The sequence below is a fragment of the Lissotriton vulgaris genome, chromosome 1_1 (genome assembly GCF_964263255.1).
Source record: "Lissotriton vulgaris chromosome 1_1, aLisVul1.2, whole genome shotgun sequence".
Taxonomy (NCBI): Eukaryota; Metazoa; Chordata; class Amphibia; order Caudata; family Salamandridae; genus Lissotriton; species Lissotriton vulgaris.
The window spans coordinates 295,929,037-295,952,347 of record NC_141685.1 but is presented as its reverse complement, the minus strand read 5'-3'; positions in this window follow the sequence as shown (position 1 = coordinate 295,952,347).

The following is a 23,311-nucleotide window of genomic DNA, read 5'->3' as shown; positions in this document are numbered from 1 at the left end:
CAACACCTGTAATTTGTTCGAGAATCTTAGTTGAACGTTAAGGTAAGGACTGTTACAGTAGTCCAGTCTCACCATTAGAAGAGCTGTGACCACTGTTTGCCTGCTCCCCGGGGGTAGGAACGGCAATATTTTCCTGAGCATTCTCATAACAAACATTGTTTTGATGCCACTGAGTTTACCTGGGGCCCAAATGTGAGACTCTCGTCAACTATTACACCCAGGTTTTTAACATTTCTCGTAGGAACAGGGAAAGTACCCATTGAGTCCGGCCACCAATTTGGGGTCCAGAAGTTGGTATTGTTGCCGAACAATATAACTTCGGTTTTACCCGTGTTAAGTTTTGGGCAATTTTCTGCCATCCAACTTCCCACTGACAACATGCAATCCTGGCAACCTCCTTTTATCCCCACCTCTTTGCCTGGTGTCAGAGATACCACAATTTGGGTATCGTCCGCATAAGAGGGAGACCAAATCCAAATGCGTTTATAGTGGGGGCCAGAGCGCAGACGTAGACATTAAAAAGCGTTGGACTGAGTGAGGACCCCTGTTTGACCCCACAGGGCAGAGCAAAAGGATTGGACTGGTAATCTCCCAATGCAACAATTTGTCCTCTATCAGCAAAAAAAGATCTTAAAAGATCCCATGCTTTCCCACAGATTTCACAGACTTTTAGGCGGTCCATTAATATATCATGGTGAATCGTTTCGAAGGCGGCGGACAGATCTAATAAGATCAGTGCTTCCCTGATCTCCTCAGTGGCTTTAATGAGTGCGGACTCTGTACCGTGTCCTTCTCCAAAGCCATATTGAGAGGGATACAAGGCTTGTGACTCTGCCAAAAAGGTGCTTAGTTGTCTATTCATGATTTTTTCAATCAGTTTTGCTGGGAGTGGGAGTCTAGAATGAGGGCGAAAATTATTCAGATCCTTAGGATCCAAGCTAGGCTTTTTTAAGGGGGGCAAAATGGAGGCCAATTTCCACGGATTGGGAAAGTGCCCTGTTCCAAAGATATTGTTAAATATGGATGATAAGGATGCTACGATCGGGCCCAGAGTCAGTTTGACCACTGCAACCGGACATGGGTCATAAGGTGACCCTGAATTTACATCCCTAAGGATCTTTTGAATATCATCAGGGAGCACTGGTGCGAAATTCTCAAAAGTGGGGATTAGAGCCTTCGCGACCTTGGAATCATCCCGAGCCATGTTCGTCCCATTTGTGCTTACCCCAATAAAGGCCTGGAAGATGGGTTGTACTTTTGACAGAAAAAAGTTGGCAATTTCTCACATAGTTCCTGACTTGGTGGGACTGTGACAGGGCTTGGATAAAGCCAGGGTGGTAACTGTTCTAAACAATTCTTTTACTGAGTTCTTCGTTACTCCAATATGAATTGCGTAACATTTTTTTTGGCATGTACCCATTTGTAACATCAGACGCTTTCAGGGTGGCAAAGCAAAGTAGTCCAAAGCCTACTCAGGGGAGCGTGGTGTGCTAGCAATTCCAGCTCGCCGGCACACAACATTAACACCTTGGCTGCTAGGCGTTTTCCCCCTCCTGTGCTGGACATTGATATAGTACATTATTCATGACGAGCTCAGCTCGTCATCAGCACAGCTCAACTGTGCATCATGACGAGCTGAGCTCGTCATCATCATCGAAAGGGTTAAATAAATTATTGTCCAGTCAATGCCTTTTCTTTTTGAAAGGAAATGTACATTTATTACACACACACACACACACACACACTACTAAATACTATGCATTAATTTACAAGTATAAACAGCCGGTAGATGGAGGTTCCTTTGGTGATCTCCCAGCATCACATTTGACCCAATGGAACATCACAATATAAGGGGGTGTCACTTTAAATGAGAGAAGCCTGTTGGCTTTGCCACAGTGTTACCACATTATTTAACCAGTAAGCAGATATGATTCATTATTCAACCCAATGGAAGAAGTACCTATATTCAAATGCAATCATTATTGTTAATAAAAGTATTTCATTTTCCATAGAATACTGTAAATAAAGTAGAAAAATTACGAAACATGTCTCACAAGTCGTTTTCTCAACTCTGCATGCCACAACAAGTAACCATAGGACCAACCACTAGAAATCCCTGCAATCTAACTTCAATGAACAATCGCTCCAGCCCCTGGAGTGCTTAGAAACATGTTTACTTTGTCTGGGGATCATGATTTCCATGATCCCAGAAACTTAGGGCAACTTCTTAAAATGTCTCTGGAAGGAAGGGGGTGGGCTGCTGCACTTCCTGCCGTGCCCCACAACGTTTTTACTGTTCGTTGGTGCTGCCCCCCTTGGCCCCACCGCAAGCACCACACAATATGCAAAAGAACCCACATTTTTATACATTCCCAGGTCTACCAGTGTTGGTAAATCTGGGAGTAGGTTAAGGTCCATGGGTGAATGTGTGGGAACACCCATGCTCCACTCATGGAACGTCTCCATGGCGCAGTAAAGCAAGGCAGCGATTTGTGCTGCCTTGCATTACTATAGATTTATCAAGCCAGAGAGGGCCACCCAAGGTGGCCTTGCGTTCCTTGATAAATCTGACTTAGTAGTTGCGTCGCTCTTGCATCCCATTATGTGGCACAAGGACCACACAACTCTTTGATAAATATTAGTGGAAGCAATAGAATGGACTAAGATCACATAGGGGAAACAATAGGGTGGAATAGTTCAACAAAGGAAGCGATGGACTGGACCAGTTTCAGACAAGGGAAGCAATAGAGAGTACATATAATAGAAAGTTGAAAGTAGTAATTAGAGTAATAGAAAACAGTATCTTAGCTTGTTCTGTCAAGAATAAATTACTGCGAAGCACTTTTTGTTAACCTACAGAAAAAATATTTGAACAAAATTCAGATCTTACAAAATGCTGTAGCCCGACTTCTTCGGGGCACCCCCAAACAGGAACCTGGATTCTGTATCCTCAGCACTTAGGCATCTTCATTGGCTTTCTGTCGAAAGACGCACAGATTTTAAAGCTCTCTGCTTTGCCTTTAGGGCTCTGCATGGTTACGACCCTGGATTATTCAGGCAAAATGTTTGCTGGTAACATTCCTTCCCGAACACTCTGCTCTGCCACAGCCATTAATCTGGTGGTTCCCAGATTTAAAAAATCTCAGTGGGGTGGAAGGAGTTTCATAACCAGCACCTCACATCTCTCTTCCTATTGAAATGAAAAAAACTACTGATCTTCTATCATTTAGGGAAGCTGTAAATCCTGGCTCATCCATCATTAGTCTCCCTCTTATCACTCCCAAATCCATGAGCCACCTCCAATGAGCTCAGCGCCTAGACACCTCAGGGTATTAGAGCGCTTTACAGACCTCATTTTCATTTCATTTCCAGTTTCCAACAGGAAAAGTAATAGATCGGACTAGGGGGCATATTATCAAGGACCGTGTTAAAATGATCACCTTTTTATCGGCAGGAAACTGCTGATAAAACAGCGATAATCGGCTTGATAATACGCCCTTGTTAATTCCAATAGAAGCCCATGTTCTGGTGTTAACATAGGCTTCTATGTCAATTAACGAGGGTGTATTATCAAGCCCATTATCGCCATTATATCGACAGTTTCCTGCCGATAAAACGGCGTTAATTTTAACACCGGTCCTTGATAATATGCCCCAAGGTTCGGACAGGGGAAGCACAAGAGTAGGCCATGTTGATAATCAATGAGCAGATATCAGAGAGTAAGAATGAATGACTGGGCACAAAGAGGTGTGGCCAGAGTGGCCGCGATTAAAATACACAACACTGCAGGTGCTGCTAACTATGGTACTTATTTATCCTAATAGCAGCTCAGCTGAATTACAACCAGGTTTAGGCAGCGAGTCCTTGCAGAGAAGCCGCCTATCCTAGGTCACTGCACACCTCAGTGACTTCTGTCCCTTCTAACTGAAAGCAGTAAGGAGGGCACTCTTACATGTTCATATATGCAGTTGGGGCAGAGGAAACTTCCCTGGATCAAGACATAAATGCTGCTGACAGATGTGGGGTTGCACTTTCAAGGGGGACACAGATCTTGACATCAAGTCTCGAAAAATATAGGTGGAGAGAAAAGTCCACAAGGAAGGCCAAGTGTGAGAAGGTGGCCTGGTATATGCTGTTCACTAATTAAAGTACCTTGCACCAGTCCAAACAACCCGGTAAGCAGACATATTATCGAAAATAAAATATCGATGTGACATAATATCGAAGTAAAATTATCGATGTTAAAAAATATCGGAAGTATAAATATCGACAGCAAAAATATCGAATTTAGTATGAGTGTTTAAATATCGTAAGTAAAAAAATCGAAGTAAAAATATCGATGTGTTAAAATATCGATAAAGTGTCAAAATATCGATACTTTTATATTTGTAATAAGTGTAGTTTTTAGTGTTATAGTTTTTATTTTTCTTCTAAATTTGCTATAGTAATGTGTATCTATAATAAATGTTGTTTATAATATTACAAAAAAATCATATATAATTTTAGGAGCGGGATGTTGGGTTTATAGGGGATAAGGGTGGGAAGTGTTTTAAAAACTGTATATATAATAATATTAAAAGATTGGAAATAACAAAAAATATAATATTTTACTAAAAATGTAATTTATATTTTAAAAATGTTAAATATTAATTTAAAAACTCATATATAATTTTAGGAGCGGGATGTTGGGTTTATAGGGGATAAGGGTGGGGAGTATTTTTAAAAAGTATATATAATACATTAAAAATTAGGATAAAAATGAAAAAATAATTTCAAAAAATTAAATGTTAATATTTAAAAATTTTAATATTATTTTAAAAAATTATATATAACTTTAAGAGCGGGATGTTGGGTTTATTAAGGATAAGGGTGGGGAGTGTATTAAAATTGTATATATTATAATTGTACAATTGTAGAAAAATTAAATTAAATTATTTTCACAATTTCAATTTTAATATAAAACATTTTTAAAAAATTTAACAAAATATTTATATACTTTTTGGAGTGTGAAGTTATTTTAATAGAGGAATAGGGTGGGGAGTGTCAAAGATATAATATTTAATAGAAAGTAAATAAAAAAAAAATATTTGAAATTTGTTTATTATAAAAGTAAATATTTAAATTTGTTTTTAATTTTAATATTATTTTAAATAGCAAAATATTTTAGAAAACATTTGTAAATATTTTTATAATTTAAAAAAAATTGGAAATAATTATAAAATTAAAAACAATAGTGTAAAATTTCTATTTTAGATTAAAAGATTTTAACTTTATAAAAGTTTAGAAATATTTCTAAAATGTATTTAATATTTTAAATTAAATATGATTGAGTTGCATTGTTTATTGAGTGTAAGGAGTGAGTTAGTTTGTAAACAATTTATAAAGAAATTAATGTGATACATTTTATACAATTTAAAATGTAAATGTAAGATATATATTATTTTATTAAAAATATTAGGATACAGTAGTTTTGTGTATAGTGTTTAAGGTTTGTTTTTGTTTTTAATAAAAAAACCTATATTATAAGAACATATAGCTAATTAATGTACATTGGAGTGGGAATAGTAAATTATATGTAATTAGTGTCCAGCACCTACCCCAAATTAATGTAGACTGGAGTGTGAATAGTAAATTATATTTAATTAGTGTCCAGCACCTACCCCAAATTAATGTAGACTGGAGTGAGACTAGTAAATTAGATTTAATTAGTGTCCAGCACCTACCCCAAATTAATATAGACTGAAGTGGGAATAGTAAATTATATTTAATTAGTGTCCAGCACCTACCCCAAATTAATGTGGATTGGAGTGGGAATAGTAAATTATTTTTAATTAGTGTCCAGCACCCACCCCAAATTAATGTGGATTGGAGTAGGAATAGTAAATTAGAATGTATTAGTGTCCAGCACCTACCCCTAATTAATGTAGACTGGAGTGGGGATAGTAAATTAAATTTAATTAGTGTCCAGCACCTACCCCAAATTAATGTAGACTGGAGTGGGAATAGTAAATTATATTTAATTAGTGTCCAGCACCAATTTTGGAAAAGGTGATGGACAGAGTTTCTGAATGATGCAGAATACTCCTACCCAGTCAAGAGATCAGGGCTTGATCCATCACCGTTTTTTAGCTCACTGCACCATCCCAGCTCAGAACCTGGCTACATGCAAATTAGTCTGTTCCTGTCCCAGTGCATGATGGGAACAGGGCCGACCAAACTACCAAGCCAATTCTTCACCAGAAAGGAGACAAGCTACCGGGGACCGGTTTCTGGCATTTCAGCCGTCATCGGCCCGGCTTGCTTGAATCCTGATGGTGCAATGAGCTAGGGACTCACGTCTGAGTATACCCTCCCACACTTAGTGTGGATAAAATCAATTTTGGAAAAGGTGATGGACAGAGTTTCTGAATGATGCAGAATACTCCTACCCAGTCAAGAGATCAGGGCTTGATCCATCACCGTTTTTTAGCTCACTGCACCATCCCAGCTCAGAACCTGGCTACATGCAAATTAGTCTGTTCCTGTCTGTGGCGATCGCCCTTGGCAGAGCGGCAAGTTGCCGCAAACATTACGTTTTCAGATGTGGGCAGAAAAACTACCAGTCCCAGAAGGCCAAGCGGCGCCAGGAGGCTGCACAATGGGAGGAACTTACTTAAGCTCCTCCCCTTGAACAAAACGGGGCTTGTCAATCCTGTTCCTGGTTTGTTCCATGTTGTGTCCGGATTTCGAGCCCCTGCCTTGGAGTTTTTTGACTAGCCTGTTTGTGAAGCGCCGCGACGACGAAGTGCCTGCGTGGTCAGTTGTGCAGACACCCGCCGCGACGACGAAGTGCCTGCGTGGTCAGTTGTGCAGACACCCGCCGCGACGACGAAGTGCCTGCGTGGTCAGACTATCAACTTCCCAGCGCGTCTCTGTGAGTAGAACAGAACCGCGCTTGTGGGGAAAAGAAGTGTGGAGAGCGGGCTCGCTCTCTTCCGTTTCTCTTGTTTGCAGTCCTTGATTCTATCGCCTGGATTAAGGTATAGTGCGGGTTGCACATGTTTCTGATTTGTTGATACTTTGGTTTCCTGCATTACGGGCGTCTTTGAGCCCAGATCCACGTATTTCCCAAAAGGAGTATTTTGGGATTCTTGTACTCAGTACTTGTTTTCATTAGTACCGGGGAGAGTTTCATCCTCAGATATCCGTTCCAGGAGTTCGAGTGGAAAGTGCATTAACTTTTCGCCAGCTGTGGAGTAGACTTTCCTGTATTTCTAGTATCACCTGATTTCCTTCACGGAAAGCTCACTTACACCAGTGGTAAGTTCCGGAGCACTGGGGAGGTGGGGATATTCAAGTCAGTGCAAAAGTACATTATCCTTTCTACGTCTTTTCGCCCACCTTCAGGGAGGTCTTCCCAGTAAAGTCGCTGACTCCGAATCTCGTCCTGAGAAGCTTAGAAGACCCCCGCATCCATCCCTAGATTCTCCCTTGCGACCTCCGGCTGTGCTCGCTCCAATAGCGGTGATTGTCCCATTGTTGGGTGAAGTGCGGTGTGAGGTTGTGAGGACAGTCATCCAGTCGTTCCTGCTGGGCATAGGATTCAGGTTAGTGGCGCGTGCGATTCTTGCGCTGCTTACAATCGTTACAGATTGACAAGCCCAAGAACGCCAACCAGCCTGGACGATGGATACAAACACCATACTCACCTCTTTGTTGGAAAGCTTCTTGGCGTTGCAAAGCGAGGTTCAAACATCTCGTGCTGAAAACCAAGCATTATACAAGGAAATGTCGGACTTACGTAAAGAAATGTCTGATCTTGCCCAAAAAGAGCCTAGTGTCAGACCTCTGATACGACCTGCTACCTTGCCCCCTCCTCCATCGTTCCAACCTGGGGGAACCTTTGCAGCCCCTTCTACGTCCGCAGACGCCACCCCTACAGTACATATTCTGCAGACCCATGGCATACCTCTGGCTCCTCCCGAAAGGTTTTACGGAGATCCCAAAAAATTTGAGACCTTTCTAAACCAATGTCGCCTTCATTTCCTTTGCAAGCCTCAAATCTTTCAGGATGAATCATCTAAGACAGCCTTCGTTATGTCATATATGGGAGGAAACGCATCCGGGTGGACCATTCCTTTGTTGGAACGGAATGATCCCGTATTACATAATTTTGCCGATTTCTGTCTCGAAATGCGTAAACTATTCGACAGAAAGTCCCACATGTTATCATTGGACCGGGAGTTAATGACCTTACGCCAAGGATCACAGGATCTATTGTCCTATATTACGACTTTCAACCGACTCATAGTAGAAACAGACTGGCCGGCTCAGAAAAGAATCTCTCTATTCTATCAGGGTCTTCGGGGGGAATTGAAGGACGTCTTAGCACAGGTGGTGCAATTGCCCTCCACATGTGAAGAACTTATTGATTTAACAGTCCAACTGGATCATCGATTGATGGAGCGGAGAGGTGATCGGAGCAGAGGGGACTCTCGGTTCTCCTATCCCCTGGTTAGATCCCGACAAGCGGGTGATGACAAAACCAAGCCCCAAGAGGGGCCAGAACCCATGCAAATAGGAGGAATACGAGGCCCCCTTACCAAAGAAGAAAGGGATCGGAGAAGAAGGCTCAAACTATGCATGTACTGTGGGAAAAGCGGGCATTTCGTTAACAATTGTAGAGCTCGGGCTTCTACTTCCGGAAGGAATGTATTTCCCAGAACACAGGCCTCCCTGAGAACGGAAGAGCCGTCGGAAAACTAATGGTCTTGGATCAGACAGAGACCACTGATTCAGGACTCCAGTCTCCCCCGGTCTCCCCCTACATCGCGAACACCCTTCACCCTGCGGTTGCGCACATGAATATAAACGTAACTCTGCAGGTAGCAAATCAGAAACCTTTCCTGGTGGACGCTCTGTTGGATTCAGGGGCCACAGGGAACTATATCGATCAAGCTTATGCAAGAAGAATGGGTATTCCCTGTGACCAGAAAACAACGCCCGAGATGGTCAAAGCTGTGGACGGCACTGACTTGTCATCAGGACCAGTGACTCAACATACCCTGGCCTTGCTGATGGAATATGGATCCCGTCACTACGAATATATCCAATTCGACCTCATAGACGCCCCACAATTCCGGCTCATCTTAGGCATGCCCTGGCTGACTTTACATGACCCTTCCGTTTGCTGGTCCACCCGCACAGTAAGGATGACATCCCAATACTGCCAAGAACATTGCCAGAACAGAGACCATCTCCACAGTGTTCCGGAACCCTCACCTGCCTCTTGCTTGGCTGGGGCCTGCTCAGTTGACAGGTTCTGCTGCGCCACGGTTTTACCGGCGGAATACCACGAATACGCCTCTTTGTTCGATAAGAAAAAAGCCACTCACCTGCCTCCACATAGGACATACGATTGTCGTGTGGACCTTGTTCCAGGTGCGGATCTCCCCTGCAGCAGAGTGTATGCCCTAACCGAAAAGGAGACACAGTATCTACGAACCTATATTGATGACAATTTGGCCACCGGGTTCATTAGACACTCCACGTCCCCTGTCTCGTCGCCTATGTTTTTCATCCCCAAGAAGGACTGTGAGGAATTGCGTCCATGCATTGATTACCGAGCCATCAACCGGGTGACGGTAAAAAAACGGTACCCATTGCCCTTGATACCCGTGCTTATGGACCAGCTCAAAGGGGCGAGGTACTTCACCAAACTAGATCTTCGAGGGGCCTACCATCTCGTGCGAGTAAAGACTGGGGACGAGTGGAAAACGGCCTTCAGAACCAAATTCGGCCTCTATGAGTATCGGGTGATGCCGTTTGGACTGTGCAATGCCCCCGCCGCCTTCCAGTTTTTTATGGATGAGGTGTTGCGGGGGTGTTTGGAGTCTTTCTGTATCGTCTATATTGACGACATTCTGGTGTACTCTGCCTCCCTCTCAGAGCACATTACGCACGTCAAGGAGGTGTTGGAGAGACTGCAACGAAACTCGTTATACGCCAAGCTTGAAAAATGTCTTTTTCACGTCAAACAAGTGGCGTTTCTGGGTTATGTGATCGATGCCCAAGGATTTAGGATGGACATGAGAAAAGTTGAGGCCATACTCTCCTGGAAAACGCCGCAGACTATCAAATCCGTTCAGAGTTTTCTTGGTTTCGCCAATTATTATAGGCGCTTTGTCCAGGACTTCTCCAAGATCATTCATCCCATCACGTCTCTCTTACGGAAGAATGTATCATTCAAATGGGGAGAAGAAGCAGAAAAGGCCTTTCAAACCCTCAAGTTGAAATTTACACAAGCACCCATCCTTCGGCACCCGAACCCCCAGTTGCCTTTCATCCTCGAAACGGACGCCTCCCAATATGCTCTTGGCGGAATATTGTCACAACGGCACCCTACTACAGGACAGCTTCATCCGGTGGCGTTCTATTCAAAGAAGCTCACTCCTTGTGAAATAAACTATTCCATCACGGACAAGGAGTTATTGGCTATTAAAAGAGCATGCGAGGAGTGGAGGCATTACCTCCTTGGAGCGGTGCATACCGTGGAGATCATTACGGACCATCGCAATCTCCTGTTTTTGAAAACCGCGAAAGCTTTGACCCCCCGTCAATTGAGATGGACCCTTTTCTTTTCTGATTTCGACTTTGTTATCAGATATAGACCGGGAACTAGGAATGGTAAGGCGGATGCTCTCTCACGGTTGGGGGAGGATGACACAGGGAGAACTGTTGAATCACCCTCAATACTGCAGGGCGTCGAGAACATCGAGGCCTCCATTGCCTTGATCACCTCGGACGACTTTCTTGAGGACGTTAAAATCGCCCTCGCTGACCTAGATGTACCCGCATGGGTCCTTGAAGAGCCAGATCATCGCTGTGAAAAGGATCATTTAGCGTATCATCACCATGCACTATATGTTCCCCTCATTGAGTTGCAAACCAAGGTGATGAAGTGGGCCCATGACTCGGTACTGGGAGGACACATGGGTGTATACAAGACACTCTCTACGGTGGAACGGTCCTTTTGGTGGCCCAGCGTCCGGACTGATGTGAAGGACTACATAAAAAACTGTGCGATTTGTGCGCAAGGTAAATCATCTCATGCTAAACCGACAGGATTGTTGCGCCCTCTACCTATTCCGTCCAAACCCTGGCATACTGTGTCCATGGATTTTATTGTAGAAATGCCTCCTTGTGAGAAGCAAACAGTCATTTTGGTGGTGGTAGATCATCTCACCAAAATGGGCCACTTCATCTCCCTACCTGGTCTGCCTACCTCCTGCGAATTAGCGAAGGTGTTTTTGCAAAACGTTGTGCGTCTGCATGGACTTCCGAATGTGGTGATAACCGACCGGGGTACGCAGTTCACCTCCCATTTCTGGAAGGCGCTCTGTACCATCCTCCAGATAGACGCTCGCCTATCATCCAGCTACCATCCACAAACGGATGGTAAGACAGAACGGTTAAACCAAACCCTGGAACAATACCTACGCTGTTTCACCTTACAGAACACAACCAACTGGACCACCTTGTTATGGCTTGCAGAATTTGCGTACAATAACGCTGTGCATTCCACCCTGGGATGTTCTCCTTTTTTCTGTTTGAACGGATTCCACCCAAATATGCTCCCTTTCGAGTGGCCTGGTGTTTCCTTAGTTCCCTCCATCCAGGAACACCATGCGCATCTCCGCGCCGTACTGTTAGAGGCTCGGAACACTCTGAAGAAGGCTCAGGACTCCCAGAAGACGTATGCCGATACGAAGAGAACCCAGGAGCCAGTGTACAAGGTAGGAGATAAAGTATGGCTTTCCACTCGTAACTTGCATCTGCGTGGCGCCAACAAACTGAAACCTAAATACATAGGGCCATATGGTATCTGTGAGGTGATCAATACCGTGGCCATGAAACTCTCTCTGCCTGTGTCTTGGTCCATACATCCGGTTTTTCACGTCTCACTTCTACGGCCTTGCCTCCCGAGTGTTCGGTTGCCTGAGCGCCCTGGTCCTGTGGAAGTGGAAGGGCAGGAGGAGTACGAAGTGGAGTCCGTTCTGGATTCCCGTGTGGTGCGGGGTCGGGTCCAGTATCTGGTCGAGTGGAAGGGCTACGGTCCCGAAGACCGCTCATGGGAACCGGCGGACCACTTACATTGTCCTGATTTGGTTGCGCTTTTCCATGAAAATTTCCCTGGAAAGCCGGGACGACCGCCGGGACGGCAGTCCTCGAGAGGGGGTTCTGTAGCGATCGCCCTTGGCAGAGCGGCAAGTTGCCGCAAACATTACGTTTTCAGATGTGGGCAGAAAAACTACCAGTCCCAGAAGGCCAAGCGGCGCCAGGAGGCTGCACAATGGGAGGAACTTACTTAAGCTCCTCCCCTTGAACAAAACGGGGCTTGTCAATCCTGTTCCTGGTTTGTTCCATGTTGTGTCCGGATTTCGAGCCCCTGCCTTGGAGTTTTTTGACTAGCCTGTTTGTGAAGCGCCGCGACGACGAAGTGCCTGCGTGGTCAGTTGTGCAGACACCCGCCGCGACGACGAAGTGCCTGCGTGGTCAGTTGTGCAGACACCCGCCGCGACGACGAAGTGCCTGCGTGGTCAGACTATCAACTTCCCAGCGCGTCTCTGTGAGTAGAACAGAACCGCGCTTGTGGGGAAAAGAAGTGTGGAGAGCGGGCTCGCTCTCTTCGTTTTCTCTTGTTTGCAGTCCTTGATTCTATCGCCTGGATTAAGGTATAGTGCGGGTTGCACATGTTTCTGATTTGTTGATACTTTGGTTTCCTGCATTACGGGCGTCTTTGAGCCCAGATCCACGTATTTCCCAAAAGGAGTATTTTGGGATTCTTGTACTCAGTACTTGTTTTCATTAGTACCGGGGAGAGTTTCATCCTCAGATATCCGTTCCAGGAGTTCGAGTGGAAAGTGCATTAACTTTTCGCCAGCTGTGGAGTAGACTTTCCTGTATTTCTAGTATCACCTGATTTCCTTCACGGAAAGCTCACTTACACCAGTGGTAAGTTCCGGAGCACTGGGGAGGTGGGGATATTCAAGTCAGTGCAAAAGTACATTATCCTTTCTACGTCTTTTCGCCCACCTTCAGGGAGGTCTTCCCAGTAAAGTCGCTGACTCCGAATCTCGTCCTGAGAAGCTTAGAAGACCCCCGCATCCATCCCTAGATTCTCCCTTGCGACCTCCGGCTGTGCTCGCTCCAATAGCGGTGATTGTCCCATTGTTGGGTGAAGTGCGGTGTGAGGTTGTGAGGACAGTCATCCAGTCGTTCCTGCTGGGCATAGGATTCAGGTTAGTGGCGCGTGCGATTCTTGCGCTGCTTACAATCGTTACACTGTCCCAGTGCATGATGGGAACAGGGCAGACCAAACTACCAAGCCAATTCTTCACCGAACACCAGGGACCCACCCAACGAAGCTCTCTTGTCAGGGGGAGAATCATACCCCCCATACCTTTTACCGGTGTGGGACCCCCCACACCGGTTACCGGTGTGGGGACATGAATCCAACATGTTTGACACCAAACACGATAGGGTTTGTTTCAGCCGTTTTAGAGTTTGCCATCACGTGGTTGCATAATGCCATTCTATATGTCGTAAATGGGTGCTTCACTGACAACCCGGGAGAATGGACTCACTTAGAACCAAGCACCCTGTCCTCAGGATTGTAAAGGCCTGCTAGAGGGGTGACTTATAGGTTTTAAGTGCAGTGGCACTTAGATATAGGTAACCTATATCTTAAGTAAGTGGTGGATGCACCATCTTACACAGGCTGCAATGGCAGGCCTGTAGTTTCCATTTTGCCTGGCCTCTTAATACATGCTTCAGCCCATGGGAGGCCTCTGGGGTACCAATGCCCTGGGTACCCATGTAGACCATATACTAGGAACTGACTGGGGTACCCCAGTATCCAATCTGGAGTGTACCTAAGTACATAGCAAAACAGTTTAAGGACAAAGTAGATAGACTGGGGTCCTGATTAGCAGGATCCCAGTCAGGCTAGTCAAAAACAGTCTCACATTTAGCACACAAGTGGGGGTAACCATAAGAAGCAGATCCTACTTTCCTCACCAAGGCCCTACATATTTGAAAGGCTTGTTTTCTATACATTGGGAATGTTGAATATAATTAAAGAGAGTGCACCTCGATGTATGTTGTATCTTTGTTATTTGTCTAGAACGGTCTTCTGTAAGAGGGGAGAGATGGGTCCTGTCTTGCATCCATCCACTTTACCCATATTTCGCCCAGACCCCCTGTCTCTACCTCAGCCTGTGACCCACTTCTTACATTTGCTCATTCAGAGCAGAGGCAGCGGTCTAACAAGCGCCTGTGCGATGTGACTAAAGGGATGTTTTATCCTCCCCTGCGGGTCCTTTTACTGTAAAGGGTTCCTTTCTAGTCACGTGACCCTGGCAGAAAACCCTTTACATTCATCTCAGCCCCACGATTGGCAGCTCCGAGCAATGGATGTGAATTTACAGAGCTTTATGATAGATGAAGCCGAGGCAAATGGCCCTGTAAAGATGGAAATGCGTCTCGTAAAACCTTTGCTCATTGCAGATTGTCCGGCAGATTTCGGCGCTCAATAGCTCGGTGCAAATTAAGCACTGGCTGCTGTACCTCGGAGGAACACTCTCCTCCCGCGGCCATAAATCCTCTAAGAGAGGGACATAAACATCCCTTGGAATTAGGAAGCATTATTATGACGTGTCCGCGCTGGCTGAGAGCTGTGGAAAGGGCCCGTCCAGGGGCTGATGTGGAGCCACTCACACTCCACGTCGCTGGGTGTGGCACAAACAAAGGGGCATATTTACAATTACTGGTGCATCCCTGCAAATTAGCAGGGATGCGCCAGTAATTGTGCGCCGCAGCTCCGCCACCCATGATGCGCCGCATTTACAATGTGGCGCATCATAGGGCAAAAACGGCACAGATGCGTGATGCATCTGTGCCGTAAAGGTGTCGCATTGCTGGAGTTGCGTCGCATGCGCGACGTAGCTCCAGCAATGCTCTGGGGGGCCCATTCTACTAATGCTGCGTCAAGCCTTACGCCTGCTTCAAACAGGCGCAGGGTTTTGACGTAGCATTGGCCTAAAAGTGACTGAGTGAAATCTTGTAGATTTCACTCAGCCACTTTTAGGAGGTGTTCCTGCGCAGGGATGCCCCCCCTGCGCCGGAACGCCTCCTTATGGCGCAGGGCTTTACAACGTGACGCATCACCCAGATGGGTCACGTTATAAATAGCCCGCACCATGGAGCATGTTTTGCGCCGCCGCTGCGTCACAAAAGTGACGCAACGGCGGCGCAAAAGAGGCGCAAGGGGATTGTAAATCTGTCCAAAAGGGTGGTTGTGCAGTGCTGGACCCCACTGGCCAATCCGAGAATCTGGCATTTCCCTTCTCGGCTGCAGGACATGGGCCGGCTTTAAAGCAGATAGGGCAGTCATTGTCATGCCCATATTCTAGTCGCCGCTTCCTGCAGTTTGGGGTTCATTGAACATTTTTGCCAGTGCTAGTTTTGGTTTCTTGTCTGTCCCAGTTTCAGTGGAATGCTGCGTCCAGGTCAGGGTTCTATCTTTGACACAAGGTCACAGGTTCAAACCCAGGTAGGCCTGCCTATTATTAGTTGGGTAACAATAAATAACCCTAATGTGCAACAGCCAAGGGGTTACCTTGGCCATATGTTTGTGTCCCAGCAGGTCCAGCTCTCATTCTGAGACTGATAAAATGAGTACCGCGAACTTGGTTAGCTATAAAAATCCATAATCTGTCAATAGCCAACAGGTGCCTCTGAGGCTGGAATGTATACTCCAAATGTGATAAAAAATGAAACAATTAGATCCACATTGATTACAAGGATATTTAAAGCTTTTGTTTACTTTGAAGGGATAAGCAATTGTCAGCTGCTCCAGCCGACACGTGTTTCGCTGGACAAAATCTACCAAGTCCTTTTTCAATGCTCCATAGAGTCAATACACGTTTGTTATTCAGTAAATTAAGGCAGCGGACTCCATGTTAAGGAATGATGAGTACACTTGATGTTAGGGAAATCACATTGTCGTATTGGTCACACAGAATATAAAATTTCCTAGCTATCGTAACGTAAAGTTTAAATTCTAATAAGGACGAGGAAGCGAGGATAATGCTTATTACTCTCCACTTTATTCCATACAGCAGCCACTTAATAAACAAACTTCAGGGCATATTAGCAAGAATCTCGTTCAAATTATCGCCGTTTTAGCGGCAGGAAACTGCAGCTAAAACGGTGATAGTGGGCTTGCTAATATGCGTTATAGAATTCCAATAGAAGCCCAGGTTAGACGTACAGGACATCTAACCTGGGCTTCTATTGGAATTCAATATCGCATATTAGCAAGCCTATTATCGCCGTTTTAGCGGCAGTTTCCTGCCGCTAAAACGGCGATAATTTTAACAAGGTTTTTGCTAATATGCCCCTACGTCTTCCTGACAAACATGAGGGAAAGAAAAAACATCAGAACCCATCAATAAACAGTCCAAGCAATATAGTCCTTCTTCGCTGATTATGCTCCCTCTTTGTTCTCTGCTCAGCAGCCCAACATTCTACAAGAGGAAAAGGCATTTCATTTTTCTCCTGCAGAACAATGTCGCTTAAAGGAACAGGTGATGCATTAAAAACAAAAATGTGTTCAGAAAGAAAGAGGAGTATACAGTGGTCCCTGGACTACTGCCTACTCCCCACTGGTCGCCCAGCTCAGTTCTAACACAAACAGCTTCCACTATGCGAATCCCTTTCCACTTCCTCTGAGGTAGCAGTAACTATTCAAGGCTTGTGACCACAAATCGTTTCGCAAGCCAGAGATACATCCAGTGAATTACAAAAAAGAAGATGGTGCCCTTTTCATGTCCTCCTCTAATATCAATTCAGAATGAATTTCAAAACCCCTCTTGCCAGTTGGATATGCTTTTTAGAATTGCAAAAGAGGTTTTGTGCATCGTATAAAAGCATTTTGTGGTCCCAGATCCTGTGGTTTTGCAAATCACAGGGTCTGTGGTCCAAAACGGTTTTCTACATCAGGCCCACCATCTATAAACAATATTCAGATGCTAAAAAATTGTCATCTGAGAACCTAGGGGCAGATTTACAAGCCCCTTGCGCCTCTTTTACGCCCCCGTTGCGTCACTTTTGGGACGCAGCGGCAGCGCAAAAGATGCGCCATGGTGAGCAGGAACGCCTACTAAAAGTGGCTAGGTGAAATCTGCAAGATTTCACTCAGTCACTTTTAGGCGAATGCTGCGTCAAAACCCTGCGCCTGCTTGAAGCAGGCGTAAGGCTTGACACAGCATTGGACAGACAGGGCCCCCGAGAGCATTGTTGGAGCTGCGACGCAACTCCAGCAATGCGTCACCTTTACGGCAGAGATGCGTCACGCATCTGTGCCATTTTTGCCCCATGGTGCGCCGCATTGTAAATACGGCGCACCATGGGTGGCGGAGCTGCGGCGCACAATAACTGGCGCATCCCTATGGATGCGCCAGTTATTGTAAATCTGCCCCATAGCGCGGCGGGCATAACAATTGCTGAAGCTTAAGATTTCAATGAAATATATATTTATTTTAAGTGTACTGGCTGGTTGGTGCTCCTAGGTGATCTGATAAACGTCATGAATCCCTCGGGTGATAGACCACGTGGCGACTAGGGGGCTCATATGGTGCCTGGTAGGTAACTCGATGGTCTGCTGTGACCTCTGCTCCCATAGAGAAGGTGAAACAGCCATATTTGGAGATCTCCGCTGGGTAGGTGGATGTCTTTGTGTATTCATTGTGTCAATTGAGAGGCCTCTAAATTCACTACATTGGAGCCTCTGAACTTCTACCAGTGGGCGTCATGTTTGATGCCCCCTTTCAACAAAGTGAGAGTTTGTTTTCAGAAAGCATAAAAATAAAAGCCTTGGGGGATTTATAAGCCCATTGCGCCTCGTTAACGCCACCGCCGCGCCACTTTTGTGACGCAGCGGTGGCGCAAATCCAGCGCCATGGTGCGGTGTACTTACAACGTGACGCATCTGGGAGATGCGTCACGTTGTAAAGCCCTGCGCCACAAGAAGGCGTTCCTGCGCAGGGGGGGGAGTTCTGGCGCAGGAACGCCTCCTAAAGGTGGCTGAGTGAAATCTACAAGATTTCACTCAGTCACTTTTAGGGCCATGCTGCGTAAAAACCCTGCGCCTGCTTGAAGCAGGTGTAAGGATTGACACAGCATGTTAGAGATAGGGCACCCCCGAGCCTTGCTGGAGCTGCGTCGCGCTTGCGACGCAACTCCAGCAATGCGCCGCATTTCCACCGGGGATGCGTCATGCATCTGCCCATCCGAGCGCCACGATGCGCCGCATTGTAAATGCGGCGCATCAGTGGTGGCGCACGGGTGGACAGATGCGTCACAACTCTTTTGGCGCATCCCTGCTGTTTAGCAGAGATGCGCCAGAAGTCGTAAATCTGCCCCAAGGTTTGCAAGGAGTTTTTTCTCTTTGGATTTTCCCGTAGCAGTCTGAGGCAAGGAAAACAAGCGACAAACACCTCGACCTGGATTCTTCAGTGAAACTGGCAGACGGCTTAGACTTGGGGGCGCATGTTTTCAGAAAAGCATATCACGTAACGAGATTCTTCATAGTAGTGATGTAGATGTTGTATTGTATTGTATCTGTGCTTATATAGCGCTACTGTCACCCTACGGGTATCATGGCGCTCAGATATAAGAACACTAGATCAGCATGATGGTGAGCAGAGAGATAGCTGTTGGCATCTGTCGAGGGATGTAAGTGTCTGTGTAGGTTGATTATTTCCTTTTGTGGTTCATTTAGGTTAATGTCATTGCAGGACCAATAGGTGGCGTTCTCATTTTTCTATTGCTGTTGATATGTCATGTATGATGGTGAATGAAACAGTGAAACGGTCAGTCCAGTCAGGAGAATGTGAGCTGTCTGTCAATGATGGGGGATGCAGAGAGGATGATTTCCAGTATGTTGCCTGTGGAGTGCATTTGATTTGAGAAGTGGTGTTTTATTTCTAGGGTGTTGAGTCCAGTTTTATCATGGTTTTGGCCTTGAGTTGCCAGGCAGATTGAAGCCTCCAAGGAAGGTGGGGTGGGAGTGATGGGTGAAGGCAGACGTGAAGAGGTGTGATGTTTCATCGGTGAAGTCCCTGTACATTCTGGGTGGTCTGAAGGTGAGATTAAAGAAGGCTATTTTACAGACTAAGGGGCATATTAGCAAGAACCTCGTTAAAATGATCGCAGTTTTAGCGGCAGAAAACTGCTGCTAAAACGGCGATAATGGGCGCTTGCTAATATGCGTTATATAATTCCATTATAAGCCCAGGTTAGATGTGCAGGACATCTAACCTGGGCTTCTAATGGAATTATATAACGCATATTAGCAAGCGCCCATTATCGCCGTTTTAGCGGCAGTTTAATGCCGCTAAAACAGCGATAATTTTAATGAGGTTCTTGCTAATATGTATTTGAATTTGTACTTGTAAAGCGCACTGCCGCCCCATTCCGGGGCATCCTGGTGCTGTACTCATACCGCTATGGAACCCTTCCTGGCTTTTCCCTGTGAAATGTCCACTCCTGGGCACCCCCAAGGTGAAGCCAGGCACCCCAGCACTGTTGGGGCCGTTGTGGAGAATAAGCAAGCTATTGCCCAGAGTTGCAGAGTGGGACCCATGATTAGAATAGGCACCGAGGCTTGAATTATCAGGTCCGAAGAAATTGTGCCCAAGACCTGCCGAGGCGGGTATTGAACCCTGGTCCCGGGTCAGACCTCTGCATCAGGGTCTGCCGCTCTAACCATTGAGCCACACTTCTCCAATTCCCCATACCTGAAGCCATAAAAGCTTGTCTTCTGGTAGCAGAAGCCCACCACTGACAAATTCTGAGAGAGGACCCTGAGAGATAACACTGGACACTTCGGTGTGGCCATGCTGACTTGGGTAGGGCTGTGAGCCCCGCTCCGGGTTGCATGTGCAGTCTATGAGTTGTATGCTGTTGCTAGAGAGCAAGAGGATGTCAAGAATGTATATGGAGTAATGTGTGAACCAGATTCCTAGGATGAAATGGGCGTCTAGGTTGTGATGGAAGCAGAATGTATGGGCAACAGGGAAGTCACCACACTGAGGTTATGGGGAGGGAAAGATCCATATAAGGCAAGGCACCCTCCTTCCCAACATGTCAGAGTACTGGGAAAGAGTGTAGACCCCAGCTATATCCAAGCATTAAGAGGGTCTGCTTGGGACTTGTTGTTTTACCTGGAACCTCCCACTATTTTCGTGAAGGGCCTTACACCCTCCTCTCAGGCTGCCATCATTTGTCCTTGGAGGATGAAACTAAACCAATTTGGCTTTCTCCACGTAAAGTTGATTTCTGTACAATACTAAGAGGTAACCTCCTAAACATCAGAAGCTCTTGTAATGGTGATGTCTCTACATGAGCACCATACAGGCTTGGGCCTTCTCTCAGAATTTGTCAGTGGTGGGCTTCTGCTTCCAGAACACCAAGCTTTTATGGCTTCAGGTACGGGGATCAGGATTGGTTATCAGGGGACAGGCCGTCTTAGTTTTGTCCGTGGCTAGGATGCATGCAGATGATTCCATGTCTGAACTCAACTCCACCAATTGAGCAGATTGCAGTGGAGGTACCATTGTGTCAAATGTGACTTCGTGAGACATGAACCTACAATCCTAGCCAGATTGTGATCCGTTTACTCTTGGCAGAGAAGCAGTTTCAGATTTTGGTGTTTCTTGTGGGTGGGCATGTGTGGTCTGGTGTGAACAGCAGAACATTGAGTCAACCCTAAATTCTTTCAAATCTGCAAATTTTCTTTTAATTTCCTATCCTCAGAAGATGGTCCTGGTGCAAATGCTTGAAGCTTTGGGTCCTGTCTTCCGGACCTTGCACAAAGGAATGCTTTGGTACTTGAAGCAATTATGGTGTAACAGAATCTCGTCAGTCTCTTCTCTTGTTCTTCCCTTTGGGTCTGAATGTGTGAAGCAGGACTCTATCTACTGGCAGGAGTGTCTGATCCTTGACTCTGATTGCCCTGTGCTTTGTTCTGCCAGCATTCTAGGTTTATGCTTGAAAGGCAAATGTATAGGCTGCCTTAAGTCCTTCACATAATGCCAGTGTGTCTCAGGACCACTGCTATAACTGATGATACTAAAGAAAATGTCAATGGGTAACCTGCCCTTCCCCCCTCCCAAACATCAAATAGCATTGAGCAAGCTCATGTTTTCTGGTACACATAGAGGGGCATATTACCAAGCAATAGCGATAATTATCGCTATTGCTTGGATGGAGACAAAAATTTACCGCTAAGCTGCGGCGATTTTTATCGCAGATAAACCTTGGTATTACCAAGGTTTATCGCAAATGCGATAAAAATCGTCTGCAATGCGTGAATATTGCTGAAAAGTCAGCGATACTCATGCATTACCGAGCTAATGCTCTTAGCCATGTTAGCCATGTTATCCACCTCCCATTGGATAACATGGCTAAGAACTGCTCAGGGCAGGTGTTAGCTTTTAGAGATATTCGCGCTAAGCGCGAATATCTCCAAAAGTTGGTAATAGGAGATAGCGATGTTAGCGACTGTTTCCAGTCGATAACATCTTGGCACGCCCACTTTGCATGTCATTAGTGATAAATTTCACTGACATGCAAAGTGGGGCCCAAGATGGTCGCTATCTCCTACTAGTTGTCGGTAACTGGTGTTAGCGACAGCTAGGTAATAGGGAGATAATTTTATCTCCGCTTTCTTGGCTTTTAAAGCCAAAAAAAGCAGAGATAAACCCCCTTGATAATATGCCCCATAGTCGCTCACCAGGGCAACCTTAAGTTTCCACATGATCCCTCCAGGTCTAAGTGAGCTGTATTGAAGTTTTCTATATACATGTTACCAAAGTTACATCTTAGTAACTTCTTTTTGGGCACCCCCACCAATAGCAAGCAAGTCTTCCTTGCTCAGCCCATCTCTATCTTCACTCCAATGTTACTGGAAGAGCGCTCTCACAGAAAGGATGCCATCGATACATACCTTGCCTTCCATCACTGAGCAAGGAACAACCTTCACTCATATCAAGCATACAACAACATCCAGATACCTTCCAACACAACATACAATGATCAAGCACAGCATCAGTCAGCTTGCCCAACACCATATCACACAATACTGAAAATACATCATGCACAACAAACTCCAACCCTTCAACCTGTACACCAATTCGAACATTGACAACACTGCACTCTTTAACCAGCTAACTTCAGACATACACAAACAAAGCAAAATATTAAAACAAAAAAAATGCTGCAGGACCTCTTACTCTACAACTATCACCATCACATGTACTGTTGCTCTCAGCCTGACCGGACACCTGAGATAAATTGTGACTGGAACTTCTACCCTTCACTTTCAAGGACCACCTATCCGAAGACCACCACCTACAAGGGACCTGCTCATTCATGCCTGTGACCACAAACAACAAGACAACGGAAACAGTATTGTGGTTAGATACCCAACCCAGCAGCAATTAGCCAAGACTCGGTCACCTTGTGAGCAGGTCAGGTATTGCTTTCCTGCTGCTAAAGCGGCGATAATGTTATCGCCGTTATTGATAATATGGCCCATGGTATTTATTTATTTGAGAGTTATTTACACCTCTGCTCATAGTCTCACTATTAGTTCAAAGCACTTCCCAGGCAAAAAATCAGGTTAAATAATTTTGTGGTAGCAGCTGTCCAACTGAATACTGCGTATGGTCGTTTTCCGATTATTCTCATTTACTACCTCCAAGTCTGTGTTGTGGCATCGATTGAGGCCCATACTGATAATAAGTCTTCAGCCAAATGCCATCCTAAAAAAGTTACTTTTTCAAGAGTTTTCTGAAACAGATTTGATTGGGTTCTGCACTCTGAGTGTGGTACATAAGGTTCAGAGTTTAGGGCCCTGTCCTCCCCATCATTGCAACAGGTGACGGCTCTCCGCCACCACAAGCCCACAGCCCAAATTCCTGTGCCCGCCACAATACCTAGAACAGACACAGCTGACTTTATTCTGGTGATCAATCCTATATAGGCTTATGCTACAGAAATACCACATACATACATATAGAAAATTGTCACACGCATATGATCCTAACATCCCTACCACACAAAACAATGGCACTCTCTTTCCCCTAGCATCCGCGCAGCGCCATACCTCAATGGAGGTTTGGGGGACAGCCGAGCTCTGCTCCCCCAGCAGATTGGGAGGCTGGTGCAGTCCAGAGTACTGCATTATAAAATAGGTTTGGGCTGC